The sequence below is a fragment of the Lemur catta genome, chromosome 10 (genome assembly GCF_020740605.2).
Source record: "Lemur catta isolate mLemCat1 chromosome 10, mLemCat1.pri, whole genome shotgun sequence".
Classification (NCBI taxonomy): domain Eukaryota; kingdom Metazoa; phylum Chordata; class Mammalia; order Primates; family Lemuridae; genus Lemur; species Lemur catta.
Genome location: NC_059137.1, coordinates 65,329,283 through 65,345,078, shown reverse-complemented (window position 1 = coordinate 65,345,078; position 15,796 = coordinate 65,329,283). Strand labels below are relative to the sequence as shown.

General features: G+C 40.1%; 1 protein-coding gene and 1 non-coding gene across 2 annotated transcripts in view; one reads left to right on the top strand and one right to left on the bottom strand.

The window, feature by feature from the left end:
- FAM189A2 (family with sequence similarity 189 member A2) overlaps positions 1 to 15,796 on the bottom strand; it is a 62,962-nt gene that overhangs the window by 23,836 nt on the left and 23,330 nt on the right. The window lies entirely within an intron of this gene.
- LOC123646745 lies at positions 1,254 to 1,356 on the top strand. The gene has a single exon (XR_006738003.1). It is a non-coding gene; the product is annotated as a U6 spliceosomal RNA (small nuclear RNA).

Genomic DNA, 15,796 nt, shown 5'->3' with positions numbered 1-15,796 from the left:
GAACCACACTATACAAATGAACATCAAGATGGGTCTTTTTTCAGTTCAGAACAGTTTACGTAGTAAAGAGTAAGTGTACAACAAAGATCTTCCATGTACGTTTATCCAAAGTTAAATAGCACAAATATTACTCCAAATAATTAAACTTTGACAGTGCTCAACCAAGAAGCCAGTATTTAGTAAAATTAGAGACTATATGGGCTTTTCAATTTGAGAGCTATGATTATTATAAATATAAAACCTTATCACAAATACAAAAGCAAATATAAAAGACTAGAGCCAACGACTATCAGGGTTAGCACCAAGCACCAATTCAGGTAGCTGGTATGCAGAGTTGGCTGGTAAATGAGTTCACATGCAAACTCTAACGGAGAAACCTTGTTCTTTAACTACTGTTGTTACTCCAAGTCAAGCTTGAAAGCGTCTCCCCAGATCCCTTTTATGAGTCAAGATTTAATATCACATGATGCCACCTTTCCTAACGAGAATTCCTTTTTCTTTCCAAGACAAGTCTGGCTTCTTTTATTGTTAATTTGTACATGCCCTGTCATTGAACCTTTGGGAAAATGCTAGCAGCGGCTGCTGTTGTGACTGTTTCCCCAGCTGGATTCCTCAGTGTCTATAGGACTCAACTTGAACAGCATGCACTATATGTCCCTCTTGTACTATATCATTCATGACTATGCCAAAGCTTCTTGGAAAGGGAGAATGAATAACTGGCAAAGGACAGAAGATGATCCTCCCACATAGGCTTCTTTTACACACTGGCAGTTGCTATCCAAAGAGATCTAATATAGCTGAATCTTCACACCCAACAACACAATCATTGTTACTATGGGAAACTCTTGAACTTTCCTTTGGAAAAGTTTTTTTAATGCAATATGAGATGCCTTGAAAAGAAAGTGTGATTACAATGTTTATGTCCACCAGCGCACCACTAAAAATTAACATTACCAAATAGAAAATGGGTGAGCGTCCATTACTCCCCATACTGGACCCCAAATCTCTTCATGAAAATCTTAAATCCAGCTCACCAAAGGACACAGTTAAGAAATAAATAGGCAAATCACAGACTGGTAGAAAATATTTTCATACATATATTGAACAAACAACCTGTATCCAGAATACACAAATAACTCCTCAACTTTATAATAAAAAGACAAGCAACCCAATTAAAAACTGGGCCAAAAGACCTGAACAGATATTACATACACATATACACACACAGAGAGGATATAAGAATGGCCAATAGTGTGCTTTGGCAGCACATATACTAAAACTGGAATAATGAAGAGAAGATTGGCATGGGCCCTATGCAAGGATGACCCAAAAGTTAAAAAAAAAAAAAAAACAGAAAAGAAATGGCCAATAAACACATGAAAAGGTGCTCATTTTACCACTTCAAACCAACTAAAATGGCTACAATTTAAAAGACTAATAATACCAAGTGTCAGTGAAGAGGAGCACTTTGCTTGTGCAAACGTAAGAGTGTTTAACCACTTTTGCAAATTGTCAGTTTCTTAAAAATTAAATATAAATCTTCCGTGCAGAAGAACTCCAAATAATTTATGGAGATACTGTACCCTCAATTCCCTACTCCTTAAGTGTGGGCTGCACCGGGTGACTTCTGTCCAAAGAATACAGCATAAAAACGAGAGAGGGAATAACTTTCCAGTGGAGAAACCTGACAAACACTACATCAGCCAAGGTTAACATCAGTGATCAGAAGTCATGTCTATTGCACGTGCCCTTGATACGATGTGAAGAAAACAGCACTTTACCTCTGTGGTCTTCCTCCCCAAAACTCATAATGACCTCAGTCTAATTACGAGAAAAACATCAGACAATCCCAACTGAGGTAAACCCTATAAAATACCTGATGAGTACTCCTCAAAACTGTCAAGGTCATGAAAAACAGGGCAAGTCTGGGAAACTGCCACAGCCAAGAGGAGCCTAAGGAGATCAGACAACTAGATGAAATGTGGTATCCTGGAAGGGATCCTGGGCAGAAAGAGGACATTAGGTGAAAATGAAGGAAATTTGAAGAGTAATGGACTTCAGTTGATAATAATGTATCAATATTGATTCACTAATTGTGACAAATGTACCATACTAATGTAAGATGTCAATAATAGAGGAAACCCAGTGTGGAGATATAGGACTTCTATGTTCTATCTTTGCAATTTTTTTTATAAATCTGAAACTATTCTAAAATAAAAATTTTATTTTAAAAACTGCAAAATAACTGAGTGTATACTGAGTGTATACCTACCCTATGTCCTGCAATTCTACATCTAGGAATGGACCCAGAGAAGTGCAATTGTCTGCAAAAAGACTTGTAGAAGAACGTTTACAGAAGCTTTATTCATATTAGACCAAAATGAAAAAGAACTCAGTGTCCAACAGAAGAATGAATAAACCAGTTGCAGTGTATTCAAACAATGACATACTTTCAGCAATAAAAAGGAAGGAACTACTAATGCAAAACAATAATACGAAGTTCAGAAAGATTACATTGAGTGACTAGAGTAACTTGGCATTCTTCTCCTCCACAAAGAAGACCAAAATGGTGAGAAGATAATCACACTTTGAAGAGAACATCTAAGAGAGAACACTGAATTTAGCAGAGAAGTGACTGAGAACTCCTGAGGCAGGAAAGCAGAGGGAGGCAAGGCAGCCAGCCTAGCCAGAATTGGCTGGGAGTCCCTACAGAGGCTCCCCAGTGCAGGGAAAGGGTAAGTGAGAGATCACTCTCGGTCGACATTCCCACTGCAGACTGCTGCAGTCCTAGCCATGGAAGAACCTCTTAACTCTCACAGGCTCTGAGACCACCGTAGAGAGCTACCTGGAGTCCACATGACAGCACTGCTCCAGAGAGGGAGCTCATGCTGGGTCCCACGCACCCCCTGAAACCCAAGCAGCTGCAGCATGGTGCCATTTTGAGAGCACAAGCCCTACCAGACTGCATCGTGCCCTGGGGCCCAAAAGCCCAAGTATCTCCAAATCCCTGGAATCCCAATGACATCCCCCCATGTCTACCCAGAGGACTGCAGTGGCATGACCCCAGCAGTGCAGCAGGGTGCCCAGCACTCTAGCCCACATAATGTCCTACACTCTGGGGGACAGGTGGTACAGTGCACTGGGAAGGCTGCCCCCAAGACAAAGGGAACTGATGCATGTGCTCCCCAGAGCCTGAGAGCTGCCTGCCTGGACTGCTGTCACTGACAGCAACCCCATCCCCCCCACCCCACAGCAGGGTGGCCACCACTCACATGCACATATCCTGAGGACAGGCTCTCCCTGCCCACCACTGCCACTGCTTCTGTCACCCAAGCATGCCACCTGGGGACATGATGATCACCCTGCCCTGATGGTCATCCTGGGTGCATGTGCACATCACCAGGGGGCCTAACAATAGGCCCAGAACACCTGTTGCTGGCACCAAAGCATAACATCTGGAGGCCTGGGGATTGCCTCACCCCAACCACCACCACTGGTATCTGTGCACTCCTGGGAGCATGAGGACGGGCCTACCCCAGGTCACTGCCACCATCATCACCAGCACCCACTGGCATGTACCACCTGGGGGCCTGGGGAATGGCCTGCCCAGTTCATCACAGCCACCACTAACACAATTGTATGCTGCCTGGGACCTCAAGGGTTATCCCACCACCACTACTGCCATTGCCCAGGACATGCACACTGCCCAGGGGCCTGAGGACCCATCCACCCGCCCAGCCCATTGCTGCCACTTCTGACATCCAACAAAGCTGCCTGGATGCCCAAGAATTGGTCCACCTGGACCCATCAACACTAGTGCCCATGTATACTGCCTGAGGGCCCAAGGACAGCCATGTTCAGACTACTGCTGCCACTATTGGAGCTGGAGAACTAGCCCACCTGGCATCCCTGTCCACAGCAAGTCTTACCACAGCCTCCATTAACTGAAGCCTTATGCCACTGAGGAAGTCACAGATATCACTGATGCTGTTTATAGCAGAAGAAATCATATGGAGGCTATACTACTGCATGCACCAAGAATCAAAGCTAAAGTGCCCTACCCAACCAAGACCATAGATACGTCTACAGAAAAAAGCCTTCTCCTACAAATAATTAGAAGAAGCGACTGTTACATCAAATGCACAGATATAAACATAAGGACACAAGAAACATGTAAAAGCAAGGAAACATGACACCTGCAAAGGAGTACAATAATTCTCCAGCAACAGACTCCAATGAAAAAGAAATTAATGAAATGCCTGAAAAAGAATTCAAAATAATGATAGTAAATAAGCTAAGTGAGATATAAGAAGGATACAGATAAACAATACAAAGAAATCAGAAAAATAATCCAAGATATGAATGAGAAATTCACCAAAGAGAGAGCTATCATAAAAAGAACCAAACAGAAATCCTGGACCTGAATTTCATTCAATGAATGAAATAAAAGAATACAATCAAGAGCTTCAATAGACAAGATTAAGCAAAAGAAAGAATTTAAGAACTTGAAGGCAGGTCTTTTGAATTAAACCAGGCAGACAAAAATAAAGAAAAAAATAATTAAAAAGAATGAAGAAAGCTTTTGTGACATGTGGGACACCACAAAGTGACCAAATATAGGAATTTAGGGTGTTTCAGAAGGTGAAGAGAAGGGCAAAGCATGAAAAACCTATTTAATAAAATAATAACTGAAAATTTCCCAAGTCTAGCAAGAGATTTGGACATTCAGAAAGTTTAGAGATCCCCAAATAGGTACAATTGAAAAAGGTCTCCTCCTGGCACATTATAGTCAAACTGTCAAAATTCAAAGACAAGGAGAGAATTCTAAAAATAGCAAGAGAAAAACATCTAGTCAAATATAAGTGGATCTCTAATAGACTAACAGTGGATTTCTCAGCAGAAACTTTACAGGCCAGGAGAAAATTGAATGACATAGTCACAGTCCTGAAAGAAAAAAAACTGCCAGCCAAGGATCTATACACACCAAAGTTATCCTTCATAAATGAAGTAGAAATAAAGTCTTTCCTAGACAAGCAAAAACTGAGACTATTCACCACCACTGGACCAACCCTACAAGAAATGCTTAAGGGAGTCCTACATTTGGAAGCAAAAGAATGATATCTACCATTTAAAAACACAAAAAAGTATAAAACCCACTATTAGAGTAAATGCACAAGTAAGGAAGAGAAAGGACTCAAATGTTACTACTTCAAAAACCACCAAACCACAAGACAGTAAGAGAGAAAGAAATGAACAAAGGATATAAAAAACAACCAGAAAGCAATTAATAAAATGAGAGGAATAAGCCCTCACATATGAATAATGGATTAATTGGGTTTCAGGGGGTGCGTGGGACCCAGCATGAGCTCCCTCTCTGGAGCAGTGCTGTCATGTGGACTCCAGGTAGCTCTCTACGGTGGTCTCAGAGCCTGTGAGAGTTAAGAGGTTCTTCCATGGCTAGGACTGCAGCAGTCTGCAGTGGGAATGTCGACCGAGAGTGATCTCTCACTTACCCTTTCCCTGCACTGGGGAGCCTCTGTAGGGACTCCCAGCCAATTCTGGCTAGGCTGGCTGCCTTGCCTCCCTCTGCTTTCCTGCCTCAGGAGTTCTCAGTCACTTCTCTGCTAAATTCAGTGTTCTCTCTTAGATGTTCTCTTCAAAATGTGATTATCTTCTCACCATTTTGGTTCTTCTTCATGGAGGAGAAGAATGCCAAGTTACTCTAGTCACTCAATGTAATCTTTCTGAACTTCGTATTATTGTTTTGCATTAGTAGTTCCTTCCTTTTTATTGCTGAAAGTATGTCATTGTTTGAATACACTGCAACTGGTTTATTCATTCTTCTGTTGGATACTGAGTTCTTTTTCATTTTGGTCTAATATGAATAAAGCTTCTGTAAATGTTCTTCTACAAGTCTTTTTGCAGACAATTGTACTTCTCTGGGTCCATTCCTAGATGTAGAATTGCAGGACATAGGGTAGGTATACACTCAATGAAATCTCTATGAAAATACCAATGACATTTTTCACAGAAATAGAAAAGGAAGCTGGGCACAGTGGCTCCTGCCTATAGTCCCAGCTACTCGGGAGGCTGAGGCATGAGGCCAGGAGTTTGAGATCAGCCTGAGTAATGTAGTGAGACCTCCTTTCCAAAATAAAAAAAAAGAAGAAGAAGAAAGAAAAAGAAAACCAATCCTAAAATTTGTATGGAACTAAAAAAGAGCCCACATAGCCAAAGCAATCCTGAGCAAAAGAACAATGCTGGAGGCATCACACTACCTGACTTCAAAATTCATAGCAACCAAAACAGCATGGTATTGGTATAAAAACAGACATATAGACCAGTGGAACAGAATAGAAAACTCAGAAATAAATGCACATATTTACAGTCAACTGATTTTCAACAAAGGTACCAAGAACATACATTGGAGAAATGACAGTCTCTTCAATAAATGGGGCTGGGAAAACTGGATATCCATATGCAGAGCAATGAAACTAGATCCCTATCTCTCCCCATATTCAAAAATCAACTCAAAATGGATTAAAGCCTTAAACATAAAACATGAAACTATAAAATTACTTGAAAAAAACATAAGGAAACACTCTAGGACATTGGTCTAGACAAAGATTTTACGGCTAAGACCTCAAAAGCACAGGCAACCAAAACAAAAACAGACAAATGGAACAACATTAAACTAAAAAGCTTCTGTACAACAAAAGAAATAAGCAACAGAGTGAAGAGACAACCTGTTGAATGGAAAGAAAGGTTTATAAACCATTCATCCAGCAAGGGACTAACATCCAGAATACATAAGGGACTCAAACAACTCAATAGGACAAAAACAAATAATACCATTAAAAAGTAGGCAAAGGATCTGAATAGACATTTCTCAAAAGAAGACATAAAAATGGCCAACAAGTATATGAAAAAATGCTCAACATCACTAATTATCAGAGAAATGCAAATCAAAACTACAATGAGATATCATTTTACCCCATTTAGAGTGGCTATTGCCAAAATGGCAAAAAGTAACATGCTGGAGAGGATGCAGAGGAAAGGGAACTTCATACACTGTTGATGGGAATGTAAATTATAATAATATAGCCATTATGGAAAACAGTATGGAGATTTTGCAAAAAACTAAAAATAGAACTACCATACAATCCAGCAATCCCACTACTGGGTATTTATTCAAAGGAAAGGAAATCAGTATACCAAAGGCATACCTTCACCCCTACATTTATTGCAGCACTATTCACAATAGCCAAGATATGGAATCAACTTAAGTGTCCATTAATGGATAAATGGATAAAGAAAATGTGGTATATATACACAATGAAATTTTTATGTGGCCATAAAAAAGGAATGAAATCCTGTCATTTGCAGCAACATGAATGAAAGTGGAGGTCATTATATTTAGTGAAATAAGCCAGGCACAGAAAGACAAATATTGCATGTTTTCACTCAGACAGGGGAGCTAAAAATGTCAATCTCATGGAGGCAAAGAGCAGAATGATGATCACCAGAGGCTGGGAAAGGGGTGGGGGTGGGAGGCAGAGGGTACAAACATACAGTTAGGTAGAAGGTGTAAGTTCTAATGTTTCATAGCAGAGTAGGGTCACTATAGTTAACCACAATGTATTGTATATTTCAAAATAGCTAGAAGAGATGTCTTGAAATGTTCCCAACACATACAAATGATAAATCATTGAGGTGATAGATACCCTAATTTGATCATTACACATTCTGTGCATGTAACAAAATATTACATGTATACCACAAATATGTATAATACAAATATTATGTATCAATAAAGAAATATTACATTGAGCAAAATAAGCCAGATACTATATGATTTCATTTATGTAAAGTTCAGAACAGACAAAATTCTATGGTGATAGAAATTAGAAGAGTGACTGCCTATTAGGGGTGGGGAGGGAGGAGACTGACCGGAAAGAGACAAGAGGAGATTTTTTTTGAGTTATAAAAATGTCCTATGTCTAGTTTAGGGTGGTGGTTGTATACATGATTCCAATTATCAAAACTCAGGTAACTGAACACTTACAATCTGGGATTCCACTGTATATAAATTATACTTACTATATTTTTTAAAAAAGAAAATTCTAAATCCAGCTGCCAAAGCAGGATTGTGAGATCATACAATGAACGGGAATACTTCTAAAACGTCTGATTGACAAACAACCAGATGAGAAACCCCAGGGATTCACTGCCTGGTAGGCTTTGTTTCCCTCCTGTATCGAGGGGCTGCCAATGACAAGTCAAAGTCAAATCACCAGAACGCCACACCTGCAAAGCCCAGAATGAGGAGCTGGGCCATGGCACATAGACTGTGCACAAAATCACCAGGCACTGTTCCTCAACTTTATTCCTGAATATAGAATTATTATTATTATTATTATTATTATTATTATTGTTATTGTTAAACTCTGATCAAAATTGGCCAAATAGTCACCTGAATTACTCTAGCACAGACTACTGTGGCATATATCATACATGGGGCCTACCAGGACACCTCTTTCAGAGGTTGGACCATGTTCCAGGGTATAAAATATTGGTGCTATGAGGGGCTCAGAGATTACAGAGATCTTCAGAAGGAACCATCTAGCTTTAGCCTGGCTATAATGGTATGACTTCCAAGACCCAGATTTCCACACTAACCTTTACCAGATGGCATCCCCCCAACCTGGAGACAGTAAAACATCAGCTGCCGATGAAGAACAACATAGTCACAAAGGCCACTCAACAATATCTGGGAAGCGGAAGAATTTCTTATATTTTTTATAATGTCATCATTTTGCCTTTTAAAAAAATCATTGCAGGTGATTTGAGTTTCTCTTTGTGAAAAGCACCTGATTTTGAAATCAGGCAGCCTGATTTAAATTCAGGCTTTCCCACTTGTTTGCTGCGATGCCTTAGCAACCTCTGGAACACTCACTTTTCTCATCCATTAAATGGGTCTACCTTCCTACCTACCTCACCAGATTATTGGGAGAATCGCACAAAATTATGTACATGAAAGTCCTTTGTCAACTGCAAAATACTATCCAAACGGTTTTATTATTACTAATAATAGGCATGAACATCTTGTTATTACAAACTGAATTTTTTTAAAAAAATGAATTTCACTAGGTCTGGTACCAGCATTTCATTCTTTCTCTTGTGACACACCTGAATTTATGGCAGGTGGAAAGGATACTCGAATTGTGAGAATAATCTGCAGGTGCATTATTTCCAAAACTTCTCCAAAACGAATGATTCCTATGGCCTACTTTAGCAACTGGCTCCACACTGGACCCCTGACATTTGTGTGCGGGATATCCCCTGTTTGTTTCACCAGAGCTTCTCTCCAGCCTTCACCAGTGGGAGGCTGACCTATGCAGACTGTGTCAGGGGGGCTCCTTCGCCCTCTGGTCTCCAGTGGAGCTCAGCCAATGGGGAGCCCTGGCAGGAGACCACAGGGAGGGGGGAGACTGAGGTTGGGGATGTCATTCTGGCTCCTTCTCTGCAACCTCAGGCTGGCTGTGCCCTTCAATGGAAAGCCACAGGTCCTCTCTGAACATGATTCTGACTTCCAGATTCTGGCAACCACCCTTCTCCATCTTTCAGGCTTAGGGGAGGTTCATAGCTTCGCCATTCCCTACACCCTGCACACACCTTTCTGAATCATCCCTTTATTAACCTCTCATCAAATGATAATTATATTCTGCCGTCTGTTTCCCACTGAGAGCCTGACTGATGTAACTCCTCTACAAACTTTTTCCGTGTATTTAATCTAAATTGTTTCTGCTCTTTAAGCCCCGTTCCTATTGTTCTCACCTCACATTAATCATCATCTGCTCAGTGAAGTGAACACTATGGGTTACTGTTCCTGAATTCTACTGAAACTGATTCATCATTGGGATTTACTCTCAAGAAAATTGCTGGAGCCCAAGAGTTTGAGGCTGCAGTGAGCTATGATGACGCCACTACACTCTACCCCAAGCAACAGAGTGAGACCCTGTCTCAAAAAAAAAAAAAAAAAAAAAAAAGAGAGAAAGAGAAAGAAAAAAAATAAAAGCCCAGAGTTGACAGAGAAATGTCTTTCTAGAACTTGCATTTTAGATCAAGAGAGCTAGTGAGAGCGAAAAAGTGGAGGGCTTGCCCCACATTGCCCTGTGGTCTTTAAGGGTAAGATGCAAAATCCAAGATCCAAAGAATGAGTCTTCTCAAAAGGACTGGCAACCTGAGTTAAGTGCTCTCTGCTTTTCGTTTCATTTTTTGTTACTAACTTGAAGCATAAGTAGTTTATGATATTTATGCTAGATGCCTTTACACAAAAGGTATTATGTTTTTCAATTTAGTGTTTGGTATTCACCTCAGCTCTGAACTCTTGCAATTGTGCCCCCAGTTCATTCCAGGTAACAATTTAGTAAATGAATAAAAGAATGTCTGATAAACCTGGGGCTATCAAGAAGAAATGTTGCCCTCAATTTGCCTATTGCTACCTGCTGAAAGTTCCTCATAATCCCTACCACATAGTATCATTAAATAATTACGTCTATCACAGCTTGGTATCGTTGAGTATCTTTTTTGAGACAAGATTTTATTCTCTAAATAGGCTGACCTTTCCCTACTGCCTGAGGACTTTAATTTTGCTCCTTGCTTCCCTACTGCTCCAAGCTCAAGTTGTGACTTAAACTCCCTATGCATGTTTAAATAAATAAGTAGCTGCAGTAATCGTGGGAAGGCAGAACAGTTGAAAAGTGAGCAGGGTTAAAATGGTGAATTGAGCACAAGCATTTGCTCTGCTAGTTCCTGCAAACCCACTAAAATGGCAGGAAAGGAAAAATTTTAAGTGCAGGAATCCTTAAGGATGGAGAGAACACGAGAACAGCAACAAATGTTGGAAGTCAGAAAGCTGGTGGACGAGTGTGAATTGATTCAGTGGTCCTCAGAAGACTGAATCCCCTGACAGCAATGAGGAAAACCAAAACTCAGTGGGATCTACTCTTCAGAATCCCCAGATGTTCAGAAACGGGTGGCACCAGATACCTCTGGAAATAAAAGTGAGCCTAAAAATAGGACTGACTGCAAGTCTATTGAAGGGACAATTAAAAACAGCACAACCACTATGGAAAAAGATCAGCAGTTTCTAATAAAGTTAAATGTATACCACCCTATGACCCAGCAATTCCATTTCTAGGTATACACCTAAGACAAACTAGAGCATATATCTACAAAATGACATGACAAGAATGTTCATAGTCACTTGTTCATAATGGCCAAAAACTGGAACAACCCAAATGCCAAGAACAGAAGAATGGATGAACAATTTACAGTATACTCATAAGTGAAATAAAACTCAGCAATAAAACGAACAAACCACTGATGCGTGTAACAACATGGATGAATCTCAGAAACATTACATTGAGCAAAAGATGCCAGACACAAAAGTGCACGTACTGTATGATTCTGTATAAAGTTTAAGAACACATAAAACTAACCTAAGGTGGAAAAAAATCAGAACAGGGGCTACCCCTGAAGAAAGGGAGGGAAATTGACCAGGAAGGGGCATAAGGGACCTTGATAAGGTGCGGGAAAAGTTTTGTATCTTGACCTGGATGATGATTATACAGGTGTACACGTGTAAAAATTCAACAAGCTATACATTTAAGACTTGTGCATCGTATTATATATAAATTGTCCCTTTAAAAATGTCAGTTAGAACTCCTGCTTCCTTTTTCTGACCACAGATGTAGACCCAGAAGAAAATATTTCCTCAACCACAGCTAAAGACTGAAAGATTTTCCTTTGGAGAGCCAAAATTCTACAGAGCAATGCCTTCAGATTTTTAAGAGAGAATTCCAATGTAGAATTCTGTACTCCACTAAAATTACTGAGCAAGTTTGAGTAGAATAAAAATGTCTTTATAGTTTTGCAATTTATATACAATTTTTAAAAGATGTGTTTCTCTTCTTAGAAAGTTACTAGAGGATGCTCCACCAAAATGAGGAGGAACTAAGAAAAAAAGAAGCTATGGAATCTAGGAAACAGGGATCCCACCCAAAAGAGAGGTAAAAGGAATTCCCCAGCACAATGGTGAGGTGGGGATAAAGATGACAGTACTCTGCGGGCCCACTAGGCAGCCAGTCCAGAAGGAGCAAGGCAGAAGGCTCCAAGAGGGAATCTTCTAAGAAGATGGAGGTGACACAATATCCAGTGGATGTGCTTGCATATCTGATAAAGAGACTTTAACCATGAGAGGAAAGTTGACATTTGAATCAATGACAGATACACAGAAACACTAAGCAAATAGGGAAGGAAAGACCACTGTTGACTTGAGAAAAAATAAAATACTTTACAGAAGAGGAAAAGTCATAGTTAAAATAAACATTGAATATTGTTGTGACTACAATCAAGATATTGAGAGAAGGAATATAAAAAGTATGTAGGGGACAAGTGGGAGTAGGCAAAGTGTTGTAAAAGAGAAAGATATCCTAATTGTCTATAATACATAACACTGAAAAATCAACAAGTAGCATAATATCAGCATTTGATTTAGAAATATGAAGATAAATATCAAAAGAACGATTGAGGTGGTTGCCTTTGGAGAAGGGGATGAGGGACTGAAGATTTTAAGACTTAAAGCATTACTTGACCCTTTAAACTGTGTGCATATATGCTCTTGATAAAAATGAAAACTAAATTTAAAACGGAAAACAAAATAAAAGAGATGAACTTGGAGTTGGATAAATGTGTTCAATTTCCAGCCAATTCACTTGCCAGTTGAGTAATCTTGGGCAAATTATTTAATCTCTCTGGCTGTCACTTACTTACTTGTAAAATAGAGCAATACTTACCTCAAATGGCTGTTGCAAAGAACAACAAAAAGACAATGTCCATAAAACTACCCACAGCAGTGCCACAGACCATATTTAATATGTCTCTCCTCAATAAATACACTTGTCCACTCACAAACTTTTAATAAATCAGGAACCATGGCCACTGTTCTCTCTTCCCATCCCATCACTCCAGCTTGGCCCTTTTGTTCATGTTCACTTCATGCACTCTCCAGCCCCATCTAGCCCTCACTGTCCCACTCCCTGGTTCGTTCCCACACCTGTCCCTAATCCTAACCTTCTCCCCCCAAGTTCTGAGGTATGCTCACTGGGGGATGTGTGTCTACACAGCCTTCCCGCCTCGGTTTGCCTCCCTTACAACTGCTGGGCATAACATACAGTGCTCTAATGGAGAAATGCTCTATTAATGCTAAAAAAAAAAAAAAAAAAAAGCTTCCCTTAACAATTAAACATGTTCATAAAATACAATGTTCCTTTTACACTATCAGAAATAACGCATATTTTCCCTAAATGTTAAGAGTGAATGAGTGTTTGTACTGCTTTTATTTAAATATCAACATCTCACCAAATTATTTCCTCATGAAAAGAAACTTCTAAAAAAGCAGAAAGTTTTAATTTAAAAGATACTAATACCACCTCAGAATCCTTCTCTTTCACACTCACATTAACCTTTTAATTTCCAGAGAAAATATCACTGGTACTCATTTAATCACTATGCCTTTTTTCCCCCACATGCAGCCTTTGAGACTGCTCAAAAATAAATAAAAAATAAAAATACATTTTTCTACAGTGGGGTACAAAATCTGAACCAACGACTCAAAAATATAGATAGTAGTAAATAATATTGAGTGAATGAATGAATTAATCAGTCGATGAACAAATAATAGAAAATCAATTCATTCTGATAAACACTATATACAGGTATCATGCATTCTTACTGATATTCTTGAACATATAGAGAAAGGCCTTAAAAGATGAAAACATGACACATTGCCACTGTTAGCATGAAAATGACTACCACCACCCCTCCTGGTAGGAGCTCACCATTTCCTGGGGGAAGAAGATGGGAAGGGCTGGGACTTCTGTTCCATTGTTTCAAAGGAAGAAGAGAGGGTAGCAGTCCTTAGAATCCAGCTTATATTTTCCCACTGAAACAAGATTATGGTGTGGTCTTGCTGGGACTCTAACCACCATTTTAACAATCATGTCCTCTGAGACATTAAGTCCAAGTTCCAAACCACTCCTTAATCACTGGTTAATAAGACAAATGGCACAGTACCCTTAATAGCTTAATATGACCACTTATTTAACTCTTAACATTTTAAATTTCAATTCAGTTTGGGGAAGCATTTCAATACAAAGCTCTAGAATCATGAACAAAGTTATCTGAACACAACACAATGTCACTCGGGGAAAAAAAAAACCTGAAGACAAGACACCAAACTAAAACCTTTCCGAACTGGTTTAGCAAAGTGAATGCTTGGATTGACTACCCAGCACCAGGGCAACCAACAAAACATCGTAAATCACAAGCACTGACAAAGCCCACACTCTTACTACTGTCAACCTATTTTAGGAGCTCACACACACGCTGTCTTGCTTTGTCTGTGCCCCTTTAATCCTCGGTCCCCAAGAGAATCTACTTCTAACTTCAGTCCCTTGACATCCTTTAAACTTCTTCCAGAAATTTGGCAGATATATCCAGACCAGCTCTCCTTGCCAATAAGCCAAACACAGGCCTGTTGCTACGAACAGAACCAGCTGTCGCTCTTTCCTCTCAAAGATGTTGAAGTGCCAGTTTTCCTCATATTAGAGCTGTCCCCTGATTTTCTTTTTATAAAGCATCTGAGATATAATAATAACATTTCTTTCCCATTCCTCTGTCAACAGGGGTGAAAGGTCTCTTGCCTTCCCCTCCAGAGTGAGACACAAATGTTGATCAGTTGGGGACACAGCTTTGAGGAGAGCTAAAAGCACTTACAACCAGGAGTGGCTTATTCCTGGTGAAAACATAAATCTCAGGGGCACTTTCAAGCCTCTTCATTTGTGAAAAGCAAATTCTCCCTACCAGGGGTTTCCTTTCCCAGGGTCTCTTGCAGACTCGCCCTAGACCCCTTTTCAGCACACTGTCCCTCATTTCTCAGGAAAGCGACTTTTCTTACTAGCCAACCAGTCAGGCTTGGCAGAGAAGGGGACACCCTCAGCACTGGGCTGGCTCCATAATTCCTCAATCCAACTTGGACAGCTCTGTCACCCCTAAATTAACATGCTCTCGTCAGGAGTGTGGCTAAGCAACAGGAGGAAAGTTCCTAAATGCAAGTCTCAAGAGCAACAGTCAGCGGATCACGTGACACATGAGATTTGTTGTTCTAAGAAGGCAAACAAGCCAGGAACCCGATCTGCTATGCTCCTTGGAAATAAGATGCCAAAAGTAAGTTTGGATCTGAAGATTAGAGAGGCAGCAGAAAGTTGGCTTTAAACAAAATTTCAGGTCTATGGTTCTTGAGACTCCACTTTCCTTACTTCATTATTGTTTTAGCCTTTCCTCTGTGTCTCTCTAATTTTCTTTCATTCCCTACTTCTGGCCCCTTCTCCACTGCTCTCAGCTTCTCAAGGTTCAGGAAGTTAAAGAACCAGATCTTATGACTCCCCAGCCATGAAGATCACAGGTCTGGAGAAGAATCTGCTAGCCAGAGTCAGCCGCCTGCAGAGATGGCCACCCAGTCCTCTCCTGCCTGTGCTCACAGGCCGTTCCTCACGGCAAGAGGCGAAGTCCCATATATGCCATGGAATATCATTCCGCCATAAAAAGGAATGAAGTTCTGACACATGCTGCAACATGGATGAACTTGGAAACATTTTGTGAGAGAAGCCAGACACCAAAGGACAAATATTCTATGACTTCATTTATATAAGGTACCTAGAATGGCCACAGT